Here is a 27,350-nt window from a genome sequence, read left to right on the forward strand (position 1 = left end):
CCAAGAAACAAATAACATCTATTCTCCAATGATCCTATTAATCAGTTCTGAACAAATCCATTCTGCAAAAATAACAATAAACAGAATTTGTAGCCTTCCCATCTCTTGTTCTACTATTGCCTATTACCCCAAAGCTCCGCCTGCACTCACCCTTAGCAACACGACCTCCTGCTCCACACCATCCGGACTCGATAAATTCCGAAGGTGTAATGCTCCGAACTCCCTATGCTTAAAAAGAACCGAGAGCCAATCAAATCGCTCTCAATTCCGCGCGCATTCTAACTATGTGCATCTGTAAGAAACGGAACGTTTCCAATCAGGTCCGCTGTCTGCGTGCCTTGTTACTTAGTATATCCGCTCATGCGCATTGAGCTGAATCCTTGTCACTCTAAATTTCTCTGGTTTATCTAGTATTTCCGCTCATGCGCTCTTCGTTCAAATTACCGATGATGCGCATTGAGCTCATGCCAGTTACTGTTGTCAGCCATAGAGCACAACCATTTCCGGTCTTGCGCAGCTCACCATAACATCTTTGTATACAAGTTTCCAATAAGGTCCGCACTGCGCATTTCGGTTAGCGTTTACCAAGACGGTCTGCTTCGCGCATTAGACTACATATTAATCCTTCCGATAACCTCAGTATTTCCGGCTATTCAAGTAAACAGTATCCGGTCATGCGCAGATCCTTCTTATGCCTCAATCAATAAATGTTCCCATCAAGTCTACCGAATACGAAATCCATTACTCATTAACACCGTTTCCTACTCATTGCAACAAATGTCCCTTTCCCAGATGCCCAATAGAAAGAAAATAGTAAAAAATGGAAAATAAAAGATAAATTAAAAGCTGACTACATCTATAGGTCACCGCGACTGGCAAAGATCAGTCTCCCCTTCTCTTCCTCCAGTCTACCATATCCTCTCTTATTGATCATACCTATGCCTGCCCCTGTTATGTTGCAGCAAATTAACATTATATTTAATTCTTATTGCTTGATAATTGAATAGTGTATTCACTTTCAAAATATTGGTAAAGAAATGATTTGAAACACGGCTGGAAAAAAAAAATTTTGTTACTTGGGAAAGCACTGACCCATACTTAGCCATACTGTTCGGAGCCATGTCATATAAACATAATTTAAAATGAAAGAAAAAAAGAAAAAGCAGCAGTTTGTTTGCTCCACATCCCAGAATGTTTACAATAAACATACAAAAAATGCTAAAAATGCCTGTTAGGACATCCCTTATTTAAACAGGCTGAATTCAATCACATTGGTCTATCACATATCATGTTTTACTCTCGACTATGCCAAAAAGTGATGTAGTTCAGAATCAGTATTTAAACCACACATTTTTGTACGACATTTGATTATCCAACGTGCTTCTGCTTGACGAATTCGTAATTCCCAATCTCCACCTCTCACATGTTGAGACACTTTTTCTATGCCATGAAATTTAAAGTCAATGCTGGAACCATGTTCCTTTTCCATATGTGCATAGAGTGGAGATCTCGTATCTCGGTTAATGACTGCTCGTCTATGCTCCTGTATTCTCAATTTGAGGGGTCTTTTCGTACTCCCTATGTACACTTTGTTACAGCAACATATTATGGCATAAACTATTCCTACGCTATTGCAGTTGATAAATTCATTAACATGAAATCGTCTAATACCATCAAATCCAAAAGTTTTAGTTTTGTTCATACCGTGCGGGCATATAACACATGCCCCACAGACATAAAAGCCTTTTGGCTGAGTAGGGAGCCAATCCTTAGTTTGCTTCACTATCGGACGAATATAATTCGTTGAGACCTTGTCCCTAATTGTTGGACATTTCTTAAACGTTATTAAAGGTTTGTCATCCAAAATGGTAGCCAAACCTGGGACACCTTTCAACAAAGTCCAATTCCTACTGAGTGCTTGCCTGATTTTATCTCTTTGCACGCAGTATGCTGTAACAAAGGAAGGCTTGTGCCTAACTGGCTCTTTCTTTTTTGGAGACAGAGTAGTGGCTCTGTCTATCTTTGACACTTTGTCACTCGCCCTTGCTAGATCTTTTTTGGCATAGCCTCTTTTTCCTAGTCTTTGTTTCAGTTTATTTAGCTCCTGAGAGTAGTCATCATCCCGACTGCAATTTCTGCGGGTTCTGACCATTTCTCCAAAGGGTATTCCCCCAACCACGGAATTTGGATGAAAACTGTCTGCCCTCAAGATGGAATTGGTGGCAGTTTCTTTCCTATACAATTTGCTATTGATTTTGTCCCCATCCACCATCAGCGTCACATCCAAGTATTCAATGCTAGATGTACTGTAATTCATCGTCAATCTCACATTAAAATCATTGTGATTCAAGTAATGCAGATAATTATTCAAATCCTCAGGTGTGCCTCTCCATATTATAAGAATGTCATCGATGAATCTGGCCCAAAATACCACCAGATCCATCCATTCCCCAGCTCTGCGGCTCCAGGCGTGCTCCCTCTCATACCATCCCATGAATAGATTGGCATAAGAGGGAGCAAACCTGGATCCCATCGCCGTACCCCTGACTTGGTGATACCATTCATCCTCAAATAAGAAGTAGTTATTTTCAAGAATCAACTGGCTCATTTGAATAATCATTTTAGAATGGTGTCTCAAACTTGCACTTCTGCTACCTAGAAAGTGTTCTAGCGCTTTTAAGCCCTTGTCCATTTCAATGCAGGTATAGAGACCCACAACGTCTAACGTTGCCAAAATCATGCCATCTTCCCATTTAAAATCCTGCAATTTGTTGAGAATGTCAGTGGTGTCCCTAACATATGAAGGTAAGTTCACCACTAATGGTTTAATAAAACCATCTACAAATTCTGACAGATGTTCTGTGACGCTGCCGATGCTGGAGACTATGGGCCTACCCGGTGGGTTTACTCTGTTTTTATGGATTTTCGGTAATGTGTATAGGAAGGGAGAAACAGGATGACTAATATTTAGATATTTATATTCTGATTCCTCGATCAATCCTTCTTCCCTCCATATACACAAGTGCTCCAATATAGTCTGAGCAATCTCTTTTGTTGGATTAGCGTTGATTTTTTTGTAACAATTTACATCTTTTAGTTGTTCACGTATCTCAGCCACATAGTTAGACCTGTTCATCACCACGATGTTACCCCCCTTATCGGCTTCCCTGATAATAATTGAGGGATCCTGTTTTAAATTAGACAAAGCCAATCTTTCTTGCCGGGACAGATTATCTCTATAATGACTGTTCAACGAAAAGTTATCTTGTAGTTTGTGGAATTCTTGCAATGTCTTTTCCATGAATAGGTCAATTGCTATATATTGGCTACCATGGGGAATGAACTTGGATTTGCAACGTAAACCACTAGTGCACTGGTAATTCGTTTCAATTTCACATAAACTGGCCACATCATCCACATTAAGATCCATTTCCCCTGACAAAGTCATTAACAAATGAACATTTTCCAACTCTGCCAATGTCATTTCAGAATTTTTATTATTCAATATTCTCTTCTGCACATTTACATCCAATGATGAGAAAAAACTTTTCAATTTTAAATTCCTGCAAAATTTAAACAAATCAATATGCAACTCAGTGTAATTGCAATTATATACAGGACAATATTTTAATCCTTTTTCTAGCACAGAAATTTCATGTTCATTCAAAAGTCTATCCGACAAGTTAATGACTTCCAATTCCCCAGGGATAGCCTGTTCTAATCCTTGTTTCTGTTCTGACTCCTGGTACCCATCCTTGTATTTGTGGGATTTCCTCCTCCCCCTTCTAGTCCTCCTATGAACTTTTTCCGACCCTTCTTTATCATTTTTAGTTCGTCGCAAAAAGAAGAATTCTTCTTGGAAGCTCCTCCTACGGCGCCCATGGCATTCTCCTCGATGGAAGAGATGCTGGAGCTGCTATAATTTGTGGACGTGCTTAAATCACCTGGTTGTGCTGTCCCTGTAGTTTGATTGGGTTTAGGTTTTGGTTTAGCCACCTCATCATAACCCCGGGCAAAGGTGAAGATTCTCCCTTCATTATAGTCCCGCTCATCTCTTTTTAATTTACTCAGTTTTTTGTCTTTAATTTGTAATTGATGTTTATTGATGAAATCTTTAAGAATAAGATAATTCTTATCCGTCAGCTCAGGTAGATTCATCTCTTTTATCTCTTTTTCCAAATCAGCAATTTGTTGTCTTAACTTTTCTACTTTCCTGTCCGAGTTCTTGATAAGAATATTCATCATATTAAATGATGAAGCGGGAAGAAAATCTGTACGCTTCATCATTTAATATGATGAATATTCTTATCAAGAACTCGGACAGGAAAGTAGAAAAGTTAAGTTAAGACAACAAATTGCTGATTTGGAAAAAGAGATAAAAGAGATGAATCTACCTGAGCTGACGGATAAGAATTATCTTATTCTTAAAGATTTCATCAATAAACATCAATTACAAATTAAAGACAAAAAACTGAGTAAATTAAAAAGAGATGAGCGGGACTATAATGAAGGGAGAATCTTCACCTTTGCCCGGGGTTATGATGAGGTGGCTAAACCAAAACCTAAACCCAATCAAACTACAGGGACAGCACAACCAGGTGATTTAAGCACGTCCACAAATTATAGCAGCTCCAGCATCTCTTCCATCGAGGAGAATGCCATGGGCGCCGTAGGAGGAGCTTCCAAGAAGAATTCTTCTTTTTGCGACGAACTAAAAATGATAAAGAAGGGTCGGAAAAAGTTCATAGGAGGACTAGAAGGGGGAGGAGGAAATCCCACAAATACAAGGATGGGTACCAGGAGTCAGAACAGAAACAAGGATTAGAACAGGCTATCCCTGGGGAATTGGAAGTCATTAACTTGTCGGATAGACTTTTGAATGAACATGAAATTTCTGTGCTAGAAAAAGGATTAAAATATTGTCCTGTATATAATTGCAATTACACTGAGTTGCATATTGATTTGTTTAAATTTTGCAGGAATTTAAAATTGAAAAGTTTTTTCTCATCATTGGATGTAAATGTGCAGAAGAGAATATTGAATAATAAAAATTCTGAAATGACATTGGCAGAGTTGGAAAATGTTCATTTGTTAATGACTTTGTCAGGGGAAATGGATCTTAATGTGGATGATGTGGCCAGTTTATGTGAAATTGAAACGAATTACCAGTGCACTAGTGGTTTACGTTGCAAATCCAAGTTCATTCCCCATGGTAGCCAATATATAGCAATTGACCTATTCATGGAAAAGACATTGCAAGAATTCCACAAACTACAAGATAACTTTTCGTTGAACAGTCATTATAGAGATAATCTGTCCCGGCAAGAAAGATTGGCTTTGTCTAATTTAAAACAGGATCCCTCAATTATTATCAGGGAAGCCGATAAGGGGGGTAACATCGTGGTGATGAACAGGTCTAACTATGTGGCTGAGATACGTGAACAACTAAAAGATGTAAATTGTTACAAAAAAATCAACGCTAATCCAACAAAAGAGATTGCTCAGACTATATTGGAGCACTTGTGTATATGGAGGGAAGAAGGATTGATCGAGGAATCAGAATATAAATATCTAAATATTAGTCATCCTGTTTCTCCCTTCCTATACACATTACCGAAAATCCATAAAAACAGAGTAAACCCACCGGGTAGGCCCATAGTCTCCAGCATCGGCAGCGTCACAGAACATCTGTCAGAATTTGTAGATGGTTTTATTAAACCATTAGTGGTGAACTTACCTTCATATGTTAGGGACACCACTGACATTCTCAACAAATTGCAGGATTTTAAATGGGAAGATGGCATGATTTTGGCAACGTTAGACGTTGTGGGTCTCTATACCTGCATTGAAATGGACAAGGGCTTAAAAGCGCTAGAACACTTTCTAGGTAGCAGAAGTGCAAGTTTGAGACACCATTCTAAAATGATTATTCAAATGAGCCAGTTGATTCTTGAAAATAACTACTTCTTATTTGAGGATGAATGGTATCACCAAGTCAGGGGTACGGCGATGGGATCCAGGTTTGCTCCCTCTTATGCCAATCTATTCATGGGATGGTATGAGAGGGAGCACGCCTGGAGCCGCAGAGCTGGGGAATGGATGGATCTGGTGGTATTTTGGGCCAGATTCATCGATGACATTCTTATAATATGGAGAGGCACACCTGAGGATTTGAATAATTATCTGCATTACTTGAATCACAATGATTTTAATGTGAGATTGACGATGAATTACAGTACATCTAGCATTGAATACTTGGATGTGACGCTGATGGTGGATGGGGACAAAATCAATAGCAAATTGTATAGGAAAGAAACTGCCACCAATTCCATCTTGAGGGCAGACAGTTTTCATCCAAATTCCGTGGTTGGGGGAATACCCTTTGGAGAAATGGTCAGAACCCGCAGAAATTGCAGTCGGGATGATGACTACTCTCAGGAGCTAAATAAACTGAAACAAAGACTAGGAAAAAGAGGCTATGCCAAAAAAGATCTAGCAAGGGCGAGTGACAAAGTGTCAAAGATAGACAGAGCCACTACTCTGTCTCCAAAAAAGAAAGAGCCAGTTAGGCACAAGCCTTCCTTTGTTACAGCATACTGCGTGCAAAGAGATAAAATCAGGCAAGCACTCAGTAGGAATTGGACTTTGTTGAAAGGTGTCCCAGGTTTGGCTACCATTTTGGATGACAAACCTTTAATAACGTTTAAGAAATGTCCAACAATTAGGGACAAGGTCTCAACGAATTATATTCGTCCGATAGTGAAGCAAACTAAGGATTGGCTCCCTACTCAGCCAAAAGGCTTTTATGTCTGTGGGGCATGTGTTATATGCCCGCACGGTATGAACAAAACTAAAACTTTTGGATTTGATGGTATTAGACGATTTCATGTTAATGAATTTATCAACTGCAATAGCGTAGGAATAGTTTATGCCATAATATGTTGCTGTAACAAAGTGTACATAGGGAGTACGAAAAGACCCCTCAAATTGAGAATACAGGAGCATAGACGAGCAGTCATTAACCGAGATACGAGATCTCCACTCTATGCACATATGGAAAAGGAACATGGTTCCAGCATTGACTTTAAATTTCATGGCATAGAAAAAGTGTCTCAACATGTGAGAGGTGGAGATTGGGAATTACGAATTCGTCAAGCAGAAGCACGTTGGATAATCAAATGTCGTACAAAAATGTGTGGTTTAAATACTGATTCTGAACTACATCACTTTTTGGCATAGTCGAGAGTAAAACATGATATGTGATAGACCAATGTGATTGAATTCAGCCTGTTTAAATAAGGGATGTCCTAACAGGCATTTTTAGCATTTTTTGTATGTTTATTGTAAACATTCTGGGATGTGGAGCAAACAAACTGCTGCTTTTTCTTTTTTTCTTTCATTTTAAATTATGTTTATATGACATGGCTCCGAACAGTATGGCTAAGTATGGGTCAGTGCTTTCCCAAGTAACAAAATTTTTTTTTTCCAGCCGTGTTTCAAATCATTTCTTTACCAATATTTTGAAAGTGAATACACTATTCAATTATCAAGCAATAAGAATTAAATATAATGTTAATTTGCTGCAACATAACAGGGGCAGGCATAGGTATGATCAATAAGAGAGGATATGGTAGACTGGAGGAAGAGAAGGGGAGACTGATCTTTGCCAGTCGCGGTGACCTATAGATGTAGTCAGCTTTTAATTTATCTTTTATTTTCCATTTTTTACTATTTTCTTTCTATTGGGCATCTGGGAAAGGGACATTTGTTGCAATGAGTAGGAAACGGTGTTAATGAGTAATGGATTTCGTATTCGGTAGACTTGATGGGAACATTTATTGATTGAGGCATAAGAAGGATCTGCGCATGACCGGATACTGTTTACTTGAATAGCCGGAAATACTGAGGTTATCGGAAGGATTAATATGTAGTCTAATGCGCGAAGCAGACCGTCTTGGTAAACGCTAACCGAAATGCGCAGTGCGGACCTTATTGGAAACTTGTATACAAAGATGTTATGGTGAGCTGCGCAAGACCGGAAATGGTTGTGCTCTATGGCTGACAACAGTAACTGGCATGAGCTCAATGCGCATCATCGGTAATTTGAACGAAGAGCGCATGAGCGGAAATACTAGATAAACCAGAGAAATTTAGAGTGACAAGGATTCAGCTCAATGCGCATGAGCGGATATACTAAGTAACAAGGCACGCAGACAGCGGACCTGATTGGAAACGTTCCGTTTCTTACAGATGCACATAGTTAGAATGCGCGCGGAATTGAGAGCGATTTGATTGGCTCTCGGTTCTTTTTAAGCATAGGGAGTTCGGAGCATTACACCTTCGGAATTTATCGAGTCCGGATGGTGTGGAGCAGGAGGTCGTGTTGCTAAGGGTGAGTGCAGGCGGAGCTTTGGGGTAATAGGCAATAGTAGAACAAGAGATGGGAAGGCTACAAATTCTGTTTATTGTTATTTTTGCAGAATGGATTTGTTCAGAACGGATTAATAGGATCATTGGAGAATAGATGTTATTTGTTTCTTGGGCTACATTGTATTGGATTATGGTAAGTCAAGATAGAATATGGAAATCTTTTAAGATCAGAGAGGGTGGGCTGAGCAACTTAACACATTAAGGCATTTTCTTGACTTTTCTAGGTGTGAATACCATTTTGCTGACTAGTTTTTAAAGGACTCTCGATTAAAGGAATAAAGGATTAATCGATTTGAGAAATACAGTGATCTAGGGTTTTCCAGGTACGCATTTCTTGTAGATATAAAATGTCGTTATGACAGATAGGGTGACTCTAAGTTCAGAGAGCTGTGGAGCTTTGGGAATCACAATCGGGTAGATATGAAGATTATGTTTGGTAATTTATTGGTCTTCCTTTTCTTCTGCCCCACCCTAGTTTATGATAATTTCCGGTACTGTGATGAAGGATCTGACCTCTTGTAGCACAATTGCCTAGTTTGAAAGTCTAAATCGTAATATCAGAGGAACCACAAGATAAGAGTACGAGGTGAGCTATTCATCAATGACATAAATAATATAACTATGCAGCAGTTTGCATGCTTTTCTGTTCCCAGGATGTGGATGCATAATTTGATTGTTTAAATGAAAAACATCAGATTGTATCTAGAGTGAGAATCATAGGCTAGAAGTGCCCGCTTATCTATCTGTTATTATTTTTTCTAATAGTGTGAAGTTATTAAATTCTTTGTAAAGTACCACACGGCACCCTGAGCTGTATCACAATGATTGGTTTTTAAGAGATTTGAGTTATGTTTTCAGGTCATTACTGATTGAGATTGTACGCATATGATTGAGATTGTACATATGTACTGATGCATCTGTATTATGTGTTTTGCATTTGCAGCCCTGATGACGTCCTGCCTCTAGGACGAAACGCGTCGGCTGTTGAACATCAAGAATAAAACTGTATTTGTGAACTGAACATCAAGAATAATACTATATTTTTTGAATTGTAAATTGATGTATGTTTCTTTTGAAGATTAAAATTTCTGATTGAGTCTGAGATAAAACAAGCACTCCCAGCTCATTTTTGCATTTGTTTAGTTGAATCTGGGGTAGGATGATGCCCCAGTAGTTGGTGGAGTGTTATCACTAATTTGATGTACTATCCCTAGTGCACCTATTATACCCTACGTCGTCCAAATCTTTCTGTATAAACCTTTATTGAAGGGTAGAGTAGCACAGGGACCTGTTAAAACATGGATGATGACAGAGATAAATTGGCAGCAGAAGTCTTTCAAATCAGACAGCCTAATGGTGCCGCGGGTACTAAAAGAAATGAAACTAAGATTAGTCTTAGAGATAAATTCTTAAAATTGGAAAGACTACGCAAATCCGAATTAAGCAAATGGTGGGATGGTGTAACCCTCAAAAATTATATGGAACAAAAGAGGGTACCGCGAGGACTTCGCATTCTTATATTCCCAACTTTTGATGACCTCGAGGAGGATCACCTTAAGGAGTGGGAAGAAAATCTGTACGCTTCATCATTTAATATGATGAATATTCTTATCAAGAACTCGGACAGGAAAGTAGAAAAGTTAAGACAACAAATTGCTGATTTGGAAAAAGAGATAAAAGAGATGAATCTACCTGAGCTGACGGACAAGAATTATCTTATTCTTAAAGATTTCATCAATAAACATCAATTACAAATTAAAGACAAAAAACTGAGTAAATTAAAAAGAGATGAGCGGGACTATAATGAAGGGAGAATCTTCACCTTTGCCCGGGGTTATGATGAGGTGGCTAAACCAAAACCTAAACCCAATCAAACTACAGGGACAGCACAACCAGGTGATTTAAGCACGTCCACAAATTATAGCAGCTCCAGCATCTCTTCCATCGAGGAGAATGCCATGGGCGCCGTAGGAGGAGCTTCCAAGAAGAATTCTTCTTTTTGCGACGAACTAAAAATGATAAAGAAGGGTCGGAAAAAGTTCATAGGAGGACTAGAAGGGGGAGGAGGAAATCCCACAAATACAAGGATGGGTACCAGGAGTCAGAACAGAAACAAGGATTAGAACAGGCTATCCCTGGGGAATTGGAAGTCATTAACTTGTCGGATAGACTTTTGAATGAACATGAAATTTCTGTGCTAGAAAAAGGATTAAAATATTGTCCTGTATATAATTGCAATTACACTGAGTTGCATATTGATTTGTTTAAATTTTGCAGGAATTTAAAATTGAAAAGTTTTTTCTCATCATTGGATGTAAATGTGCAGAAGAGAATATTGAATAATAAAAATTCTGAAATGACATTGGCAGAGTTGGAAAATGTTCATTTGTTAATGACTTTGTCAGGGGAAATGGATCTTAATGTGGATGATGTGGCCAGTTTATGTGAAATTGAAACGAATTACCAGTGCACTAGTGGTTTACGTTGCAAATCCAAGTTCATTCCCCATGGTAGCCAATATATAGCAATTGACCTATTCATGGAAAAGACATTGCAAGAATTCCACAAACTACAAGATAACTTTTCGTTGAACAGTCATTATAGAGATAATCTGTCCCGGCAAGAAAGATTGGCTTTGTCTAATTTAAAACAGGATCCCTCAATTATTATCAGGGAAGCCGATAAGGGGGGTAACATCGTGGTGATGAACAGGTCTAACTATGTGGCTGAGATACGTGAACAACTAAAAGATGTAAATTGTTCCAAAAAAATCAACGCTAATCCAACAAAAGAGATTGCTCAGACTATATTGGAGCACTTGTGTATATGGAGGGAAGAAGGATTGATCGAGGAATCAGAATATAAATATCTAAATATTAGTCATCCTGTTTCTCCCTTCCTATACACATTACCGAAAATCCATAAAAACAGAGTAAACCCACCGGGTAGGCCCATAGTCTCCAGCATCGGCAGCGTCACAGAACATCTGTCAGAATTTGTAGATGGTTTTATTAAACCATTAGTGGTGAACTTACCTTCATATGTTAGGGACACCACTGACATTCTCAACAAATTGCAGGATTTTAAATGGGAAGATGGCATGATTTTGGCAACGTTAGACGTTGTGGGTCTCTATACCTGCATTGAAATGGACAAGGGCTTAAAAGCGCTAGAACACTTTCTAGGTAGCAGAAGTGCAAGTTTGAGACACCATTCTAAAATGATTATTCAAATGAGCCAGTTGATTCTTGAAAATAACTACTTCTTATTTGAGGATGAATGGTATCACCAAGTCAGGGGTACGGCGATGGGATCCAGGTTTGCTCCCTCTTATGCCAATCTATTCATGGGATGGTATGAGAGGGAGCACGCCTGGAGCCGCAGAGCTGGGGAATGGATGGATCTGGTGGTATTTTGGGCCAGATTCATCGATGACATTCTTATAATATGGAGAGGCACACCTGAGGATTTGAATAATTATCTGCATTACTTGAATCACAATGATTTTAATGTGAGATTGACGATGAATTACAGTACATCTAGCATTGAATACTTGGATGTGACGCTGATGGTGGATGGGGACAAAATCAATAGCAAATTGTATAGGAAAGAAACTGCCACCAATTCCATCTTGAGGGCAGACAGTTTTCATCCAAATTCCGTGGTTGGGGGAATACCCTTTGGAGAAATGGTCAGAACCCGCAGAAATTGCAGTCGGGATGATGACTACTCTCAGGAGCTAAATAAACTGAAACAAAGACTAGGAAAAAGAGGCTATGCCAAAAAAGATCTAGCAAGGGCGAGTGACAAAGTGTCAAAGATAGACAGAGCCACTACTCTGTCTCCAAAAAAGAAAGAGCCAGTTAGGCACAAGCCTTCCTTTGTTACAGCATACTGCGTGCAAAGAGATAAAATCAGGCAAGCACTCAGTAGGAATTGGACTTTGTTGAAAGGTGTCCCAGGTTTGGCTACCATTTTGGATGACAAACCTTTAATAACGTTTAAGAAATGTCCAACAATTAGGGACAAGGTCTCAACGAATTATATTCGTCCGATAGTGAAGCAAACTAAGGATTGGCTCCCTACTCAGCCAAAAGGCTTTTATGTCTGTGGGGCATGTGTTATATGCCCGCACGGTATGAACAAAACTAAAACTTTTGGATTTGATGGTATTAGACGATTTCATGTTAATGAATTTATCAACTGCAATAGCGTAGGAATAGTTTATGCCATAATATGTTGCTGTAACAAAGTGTACATAGGGAGTACGAAAAGACCCCTCAAATTGAGAATACAGGAGCATAGACGAGCAGTCATTAACCGAGATACGAGATCTCCACTCTATGCACATATGGAAAAGGAACATGGTTCCAGCATTGACTTTAAATTTCATGGCATAGAAAAAGTGTCTCAACATGTGAGAGGTGGAGATTGGGAATTACGAATTCGTCAAGCAGAAGCACGTTGGATAATCAAATGTCGTACAAAAATGTGTGGTTTAAATACTGATTCTGAACTACATCACTTTTTGGCATAGTCGAGAGTAAAACATGATATGTGATAGACCAATGTGATTGAATTCAGCCTGTTTAAATAAGGGATGTCCTAACAGGCATTTTTAGCATTTTTTGTATGTTTATTGTAAACATTCTGGGATGTGGAGCAAACAAACTGCTGCTTTTTCTTTTTTTCTTTCATTTTAAATTATGTTTATATGACATGGCTCCGAACAGTATGGCTAAGTATGGGTCAGTGCTTTCCCAAGTAACAAAATTTTTTTTTTCCAGCCGTGTTTCAAATCATTTCTTTACCAATATTTTGAAAGTGAATACACTATTCAATTATCAAGCAATAAGAATTAAATATAATGTTAATTTGCTGCAACATAACAGGGGCAGGCATAGGTATGATCAATAAGAGAGGATATGGTAGACTGGAGGAAGAGAAGGGGAGACTGATCTTTGCCAGTCGCGGTGACCTATAGATGTAGTCAGCTTTTAATTTATCTTTTATTTTCCATTTTTTACTATTTTCTTTCTATTGGGCATCTGGGAAAGGGACATTTGTTGCAATGAGTAGGAAACGGTGTTAATGAGTAATGGATTTCGTATTCGGTAGACTTGATGGGAACATTTATTGATTGAGGCATAAGAAGGATCTGCGCATGACCGGATACTGTTTACTTGAATAGCCGGAAATACTGAGGTTATCGGAAGGATTAATATGTAGTCTAATGCGCGAAGCAGACCGTCTTGGTAAACGCTAACCGAAATGCGCAGTGCGGACCTTATTGGAAACTTGTATACAAAGATGTTATGGTGAGCTGCGCAAGACCGGAAATGGTTGTGCTCTATGGCTGACAACAGTAACTGGCATGAGCTCAATGCGCATCATCGGTAATTTGAACGAAGAGCGCATGAGCGGAAATACTAGATAAACCAGAGAAATTTAGAGTGACAAGGATTCAGCTCAATGCGCATGAGCGGATATACTAAGTAACAAGGCACGCAGACAGCGGACCTGATTGGAAACGTTCCGTTTCTTACAGATGCACATAGTTAGAATGCGCGCGGAATTGAGAGCGATTTGATTGGCTCTCGGTTCTTTTTAAGCATAGGGAGTTCGGAGCATTACACCTTCGGAATTTATCGAGTCCGGATGGTGTGGAGCAGGAGGTCGTGTTGCTAAGGGTGAGTGCAGGCGGAGCTTTGGGGTAATAGGCAATAGTAGAACAAGAGATGGGAAGGCTACAAATTCTGTTTATTGTTATTTTTGCAGAATGGATTTGTTCAGAACGGATTAATAGGATCATTGGAGAATAGATGTTATTTGTTTCTTGGGCTACATTGTATTGGATTATGGTAAGTCAAGATAGAATATGGAAATCTTTTAAGATCAGAGAGGGTGGGCTGAGCAACTTAACACATTAAGGCATTTTCTTGACTTTTCTAGGTGTGAATACCATTTTGCTGACTAGTTTTTAAAGGACTCTCGATTAAAGGAATAAAGGATTAATCGATTTGAGAAATACAGTGATCTAGGGTTTTCCAGGTACGCATTTCTTGTAGATATAAAATGTCGTTATGACAGATAGGGTGACTCTAAGTTCAGAGAGCTGTGGAGCTTTGGGAATCACAATCGGGTAGATATGAAGATTATGTTTGGTAATTTATTGGTCTTCCTTTTCTTCTGCCCCACCCTAGTTTATGATAATTTCCGGTACTGTGATGAAGGATCTGACCTCTTGTAGCACAATTGCCTAGTTTGAAAGTCTAAATCGTAATATCAGAGGAACCACAAGATAAGAGTACGAGGTGAGCTATTCATCAATGACATAAATAATATAACTATGCAGCAGTTTGCATGCTTTTCTGTTCCCAGGATGTGGATGCATAATTTGATTGTTTAAATGAAAAACATCAGATTGTATCTAGAGTGAGAATCATAGGCTAGAAGTGCCCGCTTATCTATCTGTTATTATTTTTTCTAATAGTGTGAAGTTATTAAATTCTTTGTAAAGTACCACACGGCACCCTGAGCTGTATCACAATGATTGGTTTTTAAGAGATTTGAGTTATGTTTTCAGGTCATTACTGATTGAGATTGTACGCATATGATTGAGATTGTACATATGTACTGATGCATCTGTATTATGTGTTTTGCATTTGCAGCCCTGATGACGTCCTGCCTCTAGGACGAAACGCGTCGGCTGTTGAACATCAAGAATAAAACTGTATTTGTGAACTGAACATCAAGAATAATACTATATTTTTTGAATTGTAAATTGATGTATGTTTCTTTTGAAGATTAAAATTTCTGATTGAGTCTGAGATAAAACAAGCACTCCCAGCTCATTTTTGCATTTGTTTAGTTGAATCTGGGGTAGGATGATGCCCCAGTAGTTGGTGGAGTGTTATCACTAATTTGATGTACTATCCCTAGTGCACCTATTATACCCTACGTCGTCCAAATCTTTCTGTATAAACCCTGTATTTATTTGTTTGTGTCTGGTGTGTGAGTCCTTCGTGAGTTCTGCTCATTCTGGCCTGTTCATGGGCTTCCCTGCCTTCCCTTGTTTCCTGAACTTATCGATAAGGCACGCCCGACCTGCAGTTGGGGTAAGATTACTTGGATTAATCACACATGTCAATGTTTTATTAATAGTGGCCAGAGTAACGGTGGGCTTGTTACATTGTATGACTTGGTTTTGTTTCCTAGCCTGGACCATCACCTGAGACGCCTTCTGGTACCCTTGACCCCCTCGTATGAGGAGAGTGGTGGACACTCCTTGGGTAATTCCCTCATACTTTTAGGGGACAGTAGACAGGAGTGTGTTATATTTCGCATTCTTGTTTCTGTGTCCTGGAGGTGGAGGGATTCTTCTTCGCTCCCGTGGAAGCTGGTCATTCTCCTGACAGATAGGTAGTCTGAACCCATGTGTTTCATAAAGAACAAAAGAAATGTCAGAGAGACTATTAGGTCAATTTCCACAGTTTTCGATGATGGTGGCTTCAGACTACCTAGACAATATTGCATACTACATTTTTACAAAACAATAATTTCTATTCTATCTTACTTGCCTGTTTTGCTTTATTTAATTGTTTAAATGGGCAATTTGAATAAAAAAAATAATTAAAGGAATGTCGTGTTTCTTACCTGAAGCAGTATTCCTCCTTCAACTCTGTGATTTGCAAACAACCACCTTTCACCAAGAGTCTTGAGCACTCCAATAATGCAAAGTATCGAATCCATATTCCATAAAGGTATCAAACTCCTCTTGTAAACTTTTAAAAAAGACATGGATTGGCATAGCCATATTTTCCAACAAAACAACTGTAGGAAAAATTACTGTGTAAACTAAAACAAAATGCAAACCCAAAAAACGATTCCAGATAAAGATATCTTTTGGGGGGAAAAAATGCAAAAACAAATCCATTTATCCAATCCACTGTCCAGACGATATTAATCCATCCTTATCCTTCGAAGCGATGTCCCAAAATCCAAAAAGTCCAAAGGTACAGATAGTCAAAATATCCTGCATAAAGCAAACTTCCAGTTAAAACATCCTAAATGTCGACAAAATCAAGTTACAGATCCTGGGCATTCATTTTGTCCTTTCTCCCATGTGTTTTCAGTGCCGTGAAAATGGTATAATTAGGACCCGATAACGATGCGGTTAGGAAAGCATTCCCACCTAGGCCCCTATATGATACGATACGATTAGGAAGGCCTCCTAACAGCATTTGCTCCTTCTAAATCGGATCGGGAACGTGTCTTTGCGACCGAGGGTCAGATTACAATGTGGTTATGAACATAGGCTTCCATAGAAGTCAATGGGAGTCCAACCAAATCGTATATGGAAGCATCTGGATGCATCATACTCGGTCGGTTGGACTCTCCCGAAACGAGTCGGTCGTAAAGCATTTCCAAACCAATTTGACCCGTAAGATTTCCTAACTGCATCATAATCGGGCCATAAGTTTAAAAAAACAGGTAGCAAAATATGTTAAAAAAAATAGCTTTTTTTCACTTTGGTTTAAAAGATGTCCTATTCTTTTTAAACCAAACATTGAAAAAAAAATCAACCCGACGTGGGCTCACGGCATAGGAATGAAAAAGTGGTTAAAACATTCAAAACATACATCTTGCTACTGACATTCATCTAACTACCTCCCTCCTCTTTCCTTACTCCCAAGGGCCTCATTACGATGCGACTCAAAGCCTCAAACCGCAGGTCGGAGGCTTTCCGAGTCACATCGTGGGTTTCCCTTTCGACTGCCACATTACAATGCAGGCCCCATCGGGCAGTTGGAGGCCTCACCGTAATCACTATGGATGGCGTTTAAGCTGTGGGATTACGATGACAATTTCTGACGGGCTTTCCATGTCGGGCTTTCCAACATGGAAAGCCTATCAGAAAACAACTTTGGGGGCCCATAGCAGGGCCCCCTTCTCCCTGACGCCTCGGGTTGGGGGCCGAGGGGCCACCTATGGTGCCCCTCTGTTAATCCCAATGCAAAAACAACAGTTGATGGACAGAATGCAGAACAATGTCATACATTCACCCCAGTACATAGATCTGGGCCTAAATCCATCGTTTTTTTGCACTCCACACCACCCCAGTTCAGACATGGCCATATGCAAATCAGTCTTGACCCTGTGCCTCATGGGAACAGTCCAGCCCGAAGTGCCAAGGCATGTCTTCCCTGGACCGGAATCAAGCATCCTAGGACCGGTTTCTGGCTATCAGCCGTCATCAGCCAGGATAGCTTAACTCCAGTGGTGTGGAGAGCACGAGACTCACGTCTGAGCATACCCGTCCCACTCGGGGTGACAAATGCAAAAACAACAGTTGATGGACAGAATGCAGAACAATGTCATACATTCCCCCCAGTACAGAGATCTGGGCCTAAATCCATCGTTTTTTTGCACTCCACACCACCCCAGTTCAGACATGGCCATATGCAAATCAGTCTTGACCCTGTGCCTCATGGGAACAGTCCAGCTTGGCAGTTCGGGCTGGACTGTTCCCATGAGGCACAGGGTCAGACTGATTTGCATATGGCCATGTCTGAACTGGGCTGTCAGAGTGGGCTAAAGATCGGTGATGGATTAAACCCAGATCTGTTGACTGGGTGTGTGTGTTTGATTGGTTCAGATGCTCTGCCCATCACCACCCCCTTTTGTACCCCTGTTAATCCCTGCACCTTTTGGCAAGCACCTTGAACAGATTCTCCCATTTCTCTATGGAAGTTTTTGCTACGGCCGTTTTACGCCCACAGCACAAGCTCCCATAGAGAAATGGGAGTATGTGACCGCACCATGTGCGATCGCATTGTAATGCTGCTGTCCCGATTCCGCAAAGGTCACGTTCACCAGACATGGTAATACGGCCCAAAATATGCCAACCACAATCTCTGTTTATTAAACAAAATTTGTTTTACCTGACCGCAACTCTTCCCTGCTTCTGATCTTAACCCCAACTCTCCACCGAATATAGAAACAGACGCACAACCGCATAAGTGATCCCTGAAAGAAAAATGGAAAAAATTACAATTTCTCCCATTGATTTCCATGGAAAAGAGTGGGAAAGTACTTAAAAAAATTAATTGTTTTAGATATATAATTATTTTTATTTTGGAAATTATATATTTTTTTAAATAATTTATACTCAGAAATATTTTTAGAAGCATTATTAAATATTTTTGTTGAATAAATAAAGTTGCATTCAATTATGTTGTCTGCTTAAAAAAATTATTTCAATAAATATATATTTTTATATTTTTTAAACTTCAACATGTGTTTATTTTAAAGTTAAATAGAGAATACATCTCTTCATGCTAAACATATTATTTTTATTTTACATTTAATTATTGTTTTTAAATGAATATCCAGGTATTAAAAGTAATGCCTGAGCATTAATACACTCCCCACCCAAAACCCCTATTTCCTTAACATCGTGTGCCAGAGGTGGATGTTACACCCCCAAGAGTATTTTTACATTATTATTATTATTATTATTAATATTAATATAGAAAAGTAAAATAAATTATCATTCAAGTATTAAAATGAATGTTTGAGTATTAATACACATCACCCACCCAAACCCCCTATTTCCCTCCCATCCTGTGTCAGAGGGTGGGTGTTACACCCCCAAGAGTATTGTTTATATTATTATTAATATTATTATTGAAAAGTAAAATAAATTAGTACTCAAGCATTAACATTATTACCTGAGTATTAATACATATCACCAATCCAACCCCCTATTTCCCCTCACATCCTGTGTCAGAGGGCGGGTGTTACACCCTCAAGCGCACTTTTTGATTTAAAAAAAAAAAAAGAATTATATTATTATTTTTATCCATTCAAATACATTAAAATCCAGGTATTAAAAACAATACCTGCAAATTGATAGACTACCCCACACAAAACCCCTATTTCTCTCACATTCCGTACCAGAGAGAGGGTGGGTGTTCAAATTTAAATAAATTAATAGCCAGGTATTCAAATTAATGCCAGGGCATTCATAAACTCTCCCACCCAAAACCTCTATTTTGCATCCAGTGCCAAAGGGTGGTTGTTAAGACCCAAGAGTATTTTGTAAAAAAATTATGTACATTAATATTAAAAAGTAAAATAAATCAATACCCAGGTATTAAAATGAATACCATAGTATTAATACACGTCCCCACACAAAACCATAACTACCCGCACATCTCTTCAATATTATATTTTTAACATGAATATAAAAAATCACAAAAAGTATTCATTAAAAAAATAATCATCACATTTTAATATCATTATTCCAATATCAAACCTTACCTATTAAACTCAACTGAAAAATGTGTTTTTATTGGTATTTTGTAATAGCATGCATTGTAATGGCATCTGTGATGTAAGTGTTGTAAAGTCATTACTTTATAATGCCTGCGTTGTAATGGTAGTTTCATTGATTACACTGTTCTGTTCCTTCTATTGATTATTGCAGCACATGTATTTTACACAAGAATCATAATAATTTGATAAATATTGAAACGCCTTGTTGTGTATTTCTTGAGGCTCTCTTTGGGTATGCATGAGTTACCAAAAGAAAGTGTCCGAGATCTGTTTTCACGATTTCCTTGGGGAGTCAGGGTTGTCATGTTCTGAGGTTGCTCATTCTACCTGTAACCTTGATAGGTTAGGGGTACAGATGGTGCACTATGAACTAGCAGAATTAAGGCCAACATAACCTGATGGTGTGCATAGAATCAGTCTTGCACAGTTTTGATGTTTATGTTGTCCAACAAACGCACAGTTTTACTGAGAAAGTATGGCTCGAACAACAATATAGATATATTTTAGATAGCAGTAAAGCAGTTTGCAGGAGAGATATGGTAGGAAGATTAATGTGGTTCTGGAAAGATTTCATTTTTATTCTAGATTTCAGAAGGAAATTGAATCAATAGATCAGAATGTGGCTGCATTGAGGAGACTAGTATTTATGTGCAAGTTTGAAAATATGTCGTGTGACCATGTCTTGGAGGCCTAAGTATTAATGAACACACAGTCTAAGAAGATACAACAGAGGTTATACTCAGAAGGTTAACTGTTGTTAAAGGCTGCATTGGATGTTGCAAGTAGCATAGAGGATTCTGAGAAATATATACATACTGTACAGAAGAATCATTAACCTGCTGGAGCAGTAAATGACATAACAAAAAACACTAGAGTCGAAAAAACGATGGAAGAGAACAGGCCCATCCTGTATTGGAAAAGGCTAGTGGCCACGCCAGAGCTCTGGGCTTACCAATCAGGTCTAGTCAAAGTGATTTGCATCCCAGGCTCAGGCAATATACCCTGGCTCAGGCATGTAAAAACAATGCTCACTAAGATTGGGTTGGAGAGAATGTGGGATGTTCCTGCGGAGGCATGTGCGCTCACTAAAGAATCGATCAAGTTCACCAATTGGCTACATAAATTGGGCATAGTGCAAGGCCAGTCTATGTTGGGTTCTCTGACATCGACCTTTCCAATGTCGAAGGATGGTTATGAGGAAGAGAGGTTCCTGGAGGATATAAAACCAATATCTGCCAGCAAGGTCTACCTAAAATTTAGATATGGTACCCTGCCGCTCTCTTCCTTTACAGCAAGTTGAGGGTAAGAACCATGGTCTAAAAGAAACGGTTGAGCATGTTTTATTTTTTTGCCTTACATACCAGAGTAACAGGAGAAATGGATCTTCCCACTCTGTCATAATATTGGGTCTAGGGTTTTTAGAGAGGCTCTGCGAATTCTAAAAACTGACACTAGCCAATATGTAGTCTTTGTGGTCTCTCGGTTCTTGCTGGCAATGTGGAGGATCAGAAAAAAATATCACTCGAACATGTGCAGTAAGACAATTATGAGCTAGTAAGCATGTATCTACCCTTGCCTATTTTTTAACTTTTTTTCTTTTGATGCACTACTATCTTTAAAGCAATATCTAGCTAATTGTCCAGTACATGTATATGGGTTTATATCACTTATCCATATTGTATTAATTTTCATTTATATGTCTGATCTTAACAACTGTGGAGTGATGTTTTTTATGCACTTTGGTGGTAATTTGCTGAATAAGGTTTGTCTGAAAAGATTCCATCTGATGTGTCACCAGGTAGTTACATTGGTCATCAGATACCAGTGGTAGGTTATCTGTGGGTAGATTTAGAATGCAAATTTAAGAAATTCCACAGCAAGTTGTATGTTGCTGAGGAAGGTGAGATGATTTTGGGATGGCCATACTAAGGAGACTTAGGTATGAAGCTAGATCCTAATTCCAACCCTCTTGTTTATGAAATTCAAGAGTTGGAGGAGGAATATAGTGAGTATAAAACATGACAGGATGAGTTTCCTGTGTTGCTTTTGCAAATCGCTAATTGCAGTATTCTACAGATAAGATCATGCAATACTGGTAAGGCATAAAAAAAGTAAAATGTTCCAATTCAGTATAGGCAGAAGCTAAACAGTGTACTTTAAGACTCGTGCTCTAAGGAGATTATGGAACCAATTGAGAGTTCAGATCAGCTGTCCCTAGTGGTGATTACTTTAAAGTCAACTGGGGATTTATGCCTGTATGTGGACCTAAGGTGCTTGAATGAAGCAATTTGGGTTGATACATTTCCTTTACCTACATTACAAGTATTTATGTAATCTATGTGTGATACTAAGGTGTTCTCTACTATCGATCTCACCACCATATAAATTTGGAACACAATTCTAGGCACATGATGACTTTTATCACTCCAGAGGGTGCATACCAATACAAGAAGATGCCATTTGGTTTAGCGAACACTTCAGCATTGTGCTAAAGTGTAATGTCAAAATGACTACACATCATTGAAGGAGCAAGCGTTTTTCTGGATGAAAATTTAAAATTCAGTAAAAAGACAAAATAAACCATAACAATAATCTAAAAGTAGTATTATCAGTTTTGAAGGAGAATGATTTAATAATTAAGGGGGAGAAATGCAAATTTGGAAAAACTCAAGTGGAATATCTCTTTAATGTAATTTCTAGCAAGTGCATCCAACCAAAAATTAACCATGTTGATATCACAAATGCACCCAAACCATCAAGTAAAGAGTAATTGATGTAATTGGGTGGATTAACTAAATTATATGCAAGATTAATAGGGAACTATGCTACAAAAGTGGAGCCTTCGCAGAAATTGTTAAAATGTAAAGTGTTGTTGGTCAAATGAACAAGTGACCTGGTTAAAATTAAATACGGATGAAATATTATGAGCACTGTCTTTGAAAATGTTCAGGATGAATGGAGAGTGTATAATTGCTGTGGATGCTGGTAGTTATGGTGTGGGTGATGTATTAGTACAGAGAGAATATGATCGGAAATGGATAGAGGTTATGTTTCCTGCACTCATACGCTGGCAGAAACAAACTATTTGATGACTGATTGGGAAATGTTGCCTATTGCTTGGGCTGCAAGTTTGGTTGTAAGAAACAAAGAATGACACTGAGTTGAAGGCCACTGAATCTTCCATCATTAAGGATGGACGGGGAATTAAGCGTGTAAGGAAATTGAGCAGTGATTTGGAAGATGAAGGAGGAGTTATATGTATGTAATGGTATTGTTTTAAAGGGGTAGAGGACTGTGCCTCCTGTTGGTGTGCAAAATGTTGGCTGAAGATGCATCATGAAGGTCACGCTGGTGTGTCCAGTACAAAATGGAGAATTGTTGATGACCTGGTATTGATTGGATGGTGGATTTTTGGGTGAGGAATTGTGAAGAATGAAGTCGGTCAAACCATGTTCAGTACCATTAAATACTGTGGAACTACCGGATAGACCTTGGAGGAAAATTACAATTGCTTTTATGGGTCCCTTTTCGAAGTTGTCTTCCAAGGAAGCGCTTGTTATTGTATTCATTGATTATTTTTCTAAGTGGCCAGAAGTAAGGCTGTTCAGTAGTATTACTCCTGATGTGGTAATAGAATTTTAGAAGACGTGTTTGTGTGTGAAGGAGTGCCAGAGATTCTGGTATCTGACAATTGGGCACAACTTGCATCAGAGAAATGAAAAGGTTATGGTATTCAACATTCAAAAGTAGCATTATATCATCTACAAGCCAACGGGCAGGTTGAACATTTTAATAGAGTTGTAAAAGAGGCTTTGCAATTGACAATTAAGGGCCCTATTATGATGTCGGTCGGAAAGCCTCTTACCTGCAGTCCAAGGCTTTCCGACCGACATCATAGGCTTTACTTTCGACCACCGCATTACAATGCCGGCAGTCGAAAGGGAAACCGGCCGGTCATTCGAGCTGAATTCCGCCAGTCGGAGGCCTCATCCTTAAGGACAGTGTTTCCGCCGTCGGGATTATGATGTTGCTATCCGACAGGCTTTCCATGTCGGGATTTCTGACGTGGAAAGCTTGTCAGAAAGCGACTATGGGGGCCACTAGCTGAGCTCCTATTCCTCCACGGCTTTTGGTTGGTGTCTGAGGGAGCCCCTATGGGGAATCCCATGTTAATCCCTGCACTGCGTGTCGGTCGGAAAGCCTCTTACCTGCAGTCCAAGGCTTTCCGACTGACATCATAGGTTTCACTTTCGACCACCGCATTACAATGCCGGCGGTCGAAAGGGAAACCGGACGGTCAGTCTGGCTGGATTCCACCAGTCAGAGGCCTCATCCCTAAGGACAGTGTTTCTACCATCGGGATTACGATAATGGTATCCGACAGGCTTTCCATGTCAGGCTTTCTGACATGGAAAGCCTGTCAGAAAGTGACTATGGGGGCCACTAGCCGAGCCCCTATTCCTCCACGGCTTTTGGTTGGTGTCTGAGGGGGGCCCCTATGGTGACCACATGTTAATCCCTGTACTGCGTGGCAGACACCATAAGGTAAGGTACCTGCCACATGGTGCAGGGATTAACAGAATTTGCCATTTCTCTATGGGAGCTTATGCTGGGGCGGGTTTACGACCTCAGCACAAGCTCCCATAGAGAAATGGAAGTATGCAACCGCACCAAGCGCGGTCATATTGTAATAACGGTGTCAGGACCGCTGACCGGAGGTCGGTCGTTGCCGGGACCACAACATTGTCGCGCGGACAGACATCGTAATCAAGCCCTAAATCTGGATTATCTCGGAATTTTAGTTTTTGCAGCAAATATTATTTCCCTATGGAATTACACCATATTCCATGACCAGGCAAATGCCATTTGAGTTGTTGAGAGGAAGAAACTGACTACCAAGTTAATTTCATGGTGTTGTTGATTGAAATTGAACAGAAGTTTGATGTTGTACAAAATGGTGAAATGAGGAAGAAGGTGGAGAATTACCAAAACAAAAACATACTATATTGTAGGAAAATACTTTCTCAGATAGAGATTGGTGAGTATGTGAGAGTCAGGAAGTAAGGTTTTGTGGAGAAAGGAATGCAATGTTGTTTCATCCACTGAAAGTTTGCAAGGCCTTGGGAGTTCTGCAAAACTGGAAGATGGTAGAGTGTGGAATCTTCGCAGTGTTGCCTGAAGCCAAGTTGGTAGTGCAGTAAATCTCCCTAGAGGGTAAGAGTGTAATGGATTGAGTGTGATATAATGGATGGAAGAGAAATAGCGAGTGATGGTATAGCATGCACAACTGATGAGTCAATCCTGGAGGGAATACTCATAGTAGGAACTACTATGAATGGTGAATCAAGTGTGGATTCTACTAGTTTGAATGGGAGAGATATGAATACAAATGATCGGCTTACTGAAGAAAGGCAACTATTTTTACAAAGTGAACGAGAGAGGAAGTTACCAGGTTACCTGGATCGATATGTAGTTGGATAATTGACATGTGCATAATTTAAGCTGATTACATCAACCAATATTTTGGGGGTATAATGTGATGTTTATATGTTATGTTAAGTTTATGTTACATCGTATTTGTAAAGCACATGTACACCAAAAAGGTTTCATGGCACTAAAAGCAAAGACCCAAATCTTAACAGTAAGCCTGTCTAAAGAGCTGAAGGCCTGATTACCAGTCCGTCAGACCCGCGGTGGTGATGTACCATCTGCCAGATTACAACTCTCTGAGTTGTTCTGGCAGTGGACGGCCGGCTGCACCAGGTAACCGCTGTTCCCTGGTGGTGGCGGAGGGGCAATACAATATGCTAGGTGGGACTTGCACAGTCCCCCAGAGCATATTACGAGTTTCTTTCACCACCAACATTTTCATGACGGTGAGCATGCCACGAAAAGACTGGCAGTGGGGTAACAAGCATGGCCCTACAGGGGTCCCATGCCTATCCACCATAAAGATGCTTACAAGGGGGCACAACATGTTTCCCACTGTCTGCTTGCACCTCCAGTTCCAGCATGGCATGGACTTCAGAGCCCGTGCCGTGTTGGAACATTTTTGCAGTTCCCATTGCCGTGCCCTTTTTCAGTGCACCGCCATGGCAACGGCAAAAGGACCGTCTGCCTGCACCAGTTGAACTCATAAATAGGCGGGCAGTCCTTGCGCTGCTTTGGTGGTGCTGTCCCAGGGGAAAGCCGGCACAGCATCGACAAAGTCACAATCGGGCCATAACTTTTTAACAAGGTCCTGAACCTTGCGTAGGAAGTCATGGCTCTGACTGGGGGAGGGGGGGGGATTCCATACATATGGAACAATCACTGCAAACCTGGTTCTACCCAATCTCTTTATGTTACATTTTGAGACCGCTAATAGATTGTGATGGGCCGATCTAAGATTATGTTTAGCGATGTAAGTCCGGATTATAGAGGTCCCAAAAGTTGGGCTTCTGCTGTGTCGAGATTTGAAGATGATACACCCAGTTTTAAAAAGGGTCTTCTGAGCGGGTGGAAGCCCATGCAATTTTACCATCAGAGGTTTGATGTGGCAGTGTCTAGGCTGTTACTAGCTGCCTTATTTTGAACCAGCTGAAGCCTCTGACTCAGTCCTTTTGAGCGTCCCAAATAGGGATAATTAGCATAATCAAACCTTGACATGACTCGGACAATTATGATCTGGATGATAGCGTCAAAGGAGAAGTATTTCCTAATTTGTTAAATTTTCCGGAGCTGAAAGAAGTAGGACAAAGTCACTGTTCCTATCTGAGACTTCATCGAGAGGTCTTCATCAACAAGGATCCAGAAACTTTTAACTGCTTTTTTAGGGATAGGAGGAGCGCCGATCTCCTAGAGGCAGGTATAGGGGTTCCAACTATGCAGGATTTTTTAATCATAACAATTTCAGTTTTGTCAGAATTTAGCTTCAACTGATGGCAATTCATCCAATCATGGATGTATAACATGGTGTTCTTTGATGGATTCCATCGTGTCAACAGTGTTGAAGAGCAACTGCATGTCATCCGCGTAGTTGTATATTTTCACCCTTCGCCTCAGTAAGGTGCATACCAGTGAGCGAATATAGAGGTTAAATAGATGGGGGGACAGAGAAGAGCCCTGTGATACTCCGCAATCAAGTTTGACCTTAGATTAACAAAAAGGGGAGAGGCGAACCGATTGAGAGTGGTATATAATGTAATAAGCGTAGTTCCTGGGGTAATAATTGTGACTATTGCATTCATAAAGTATAAATAATTGTAACATATTGGAAATAAGGTGATAAACACAGTTCTTGAGTTATATTTGTGAATATTGTATCCATAGAGTACAAGGAATTATAAATGTTTTCATTGTTATGTAAAAAGTGGTGTTAGAGGGCAATTGGAATGTATAGGTGGAATGTTGAGTGGGTTCGGGCAGTTGGCGGTTGAACTGGCGAAAGTGCTGGTGGATGTGGCAGATGGAGGGTATCACTGCTCTGTACATTGTTCTGACTTGAATATACTATTGTACCAGATCACTTCTACATATCATCTGGTCCCTGTGTCTCCCTCTATATATATGAACAAAATATATATTACCCAACATTGTAC

Source organism: Lissotriton helveticus, chromosome 4_1 (assembly GCF_964261635.1).
Source record: "Lissotriton helveticus chromosome 4_1, aLisHel1.1, whole genome shotgun sequence".
NCBI lineage: Eukaryota > Metazoa > Chordata > Amphibia > Caudata > Salamandridae > Lissotriton > Lissotriton helveticus.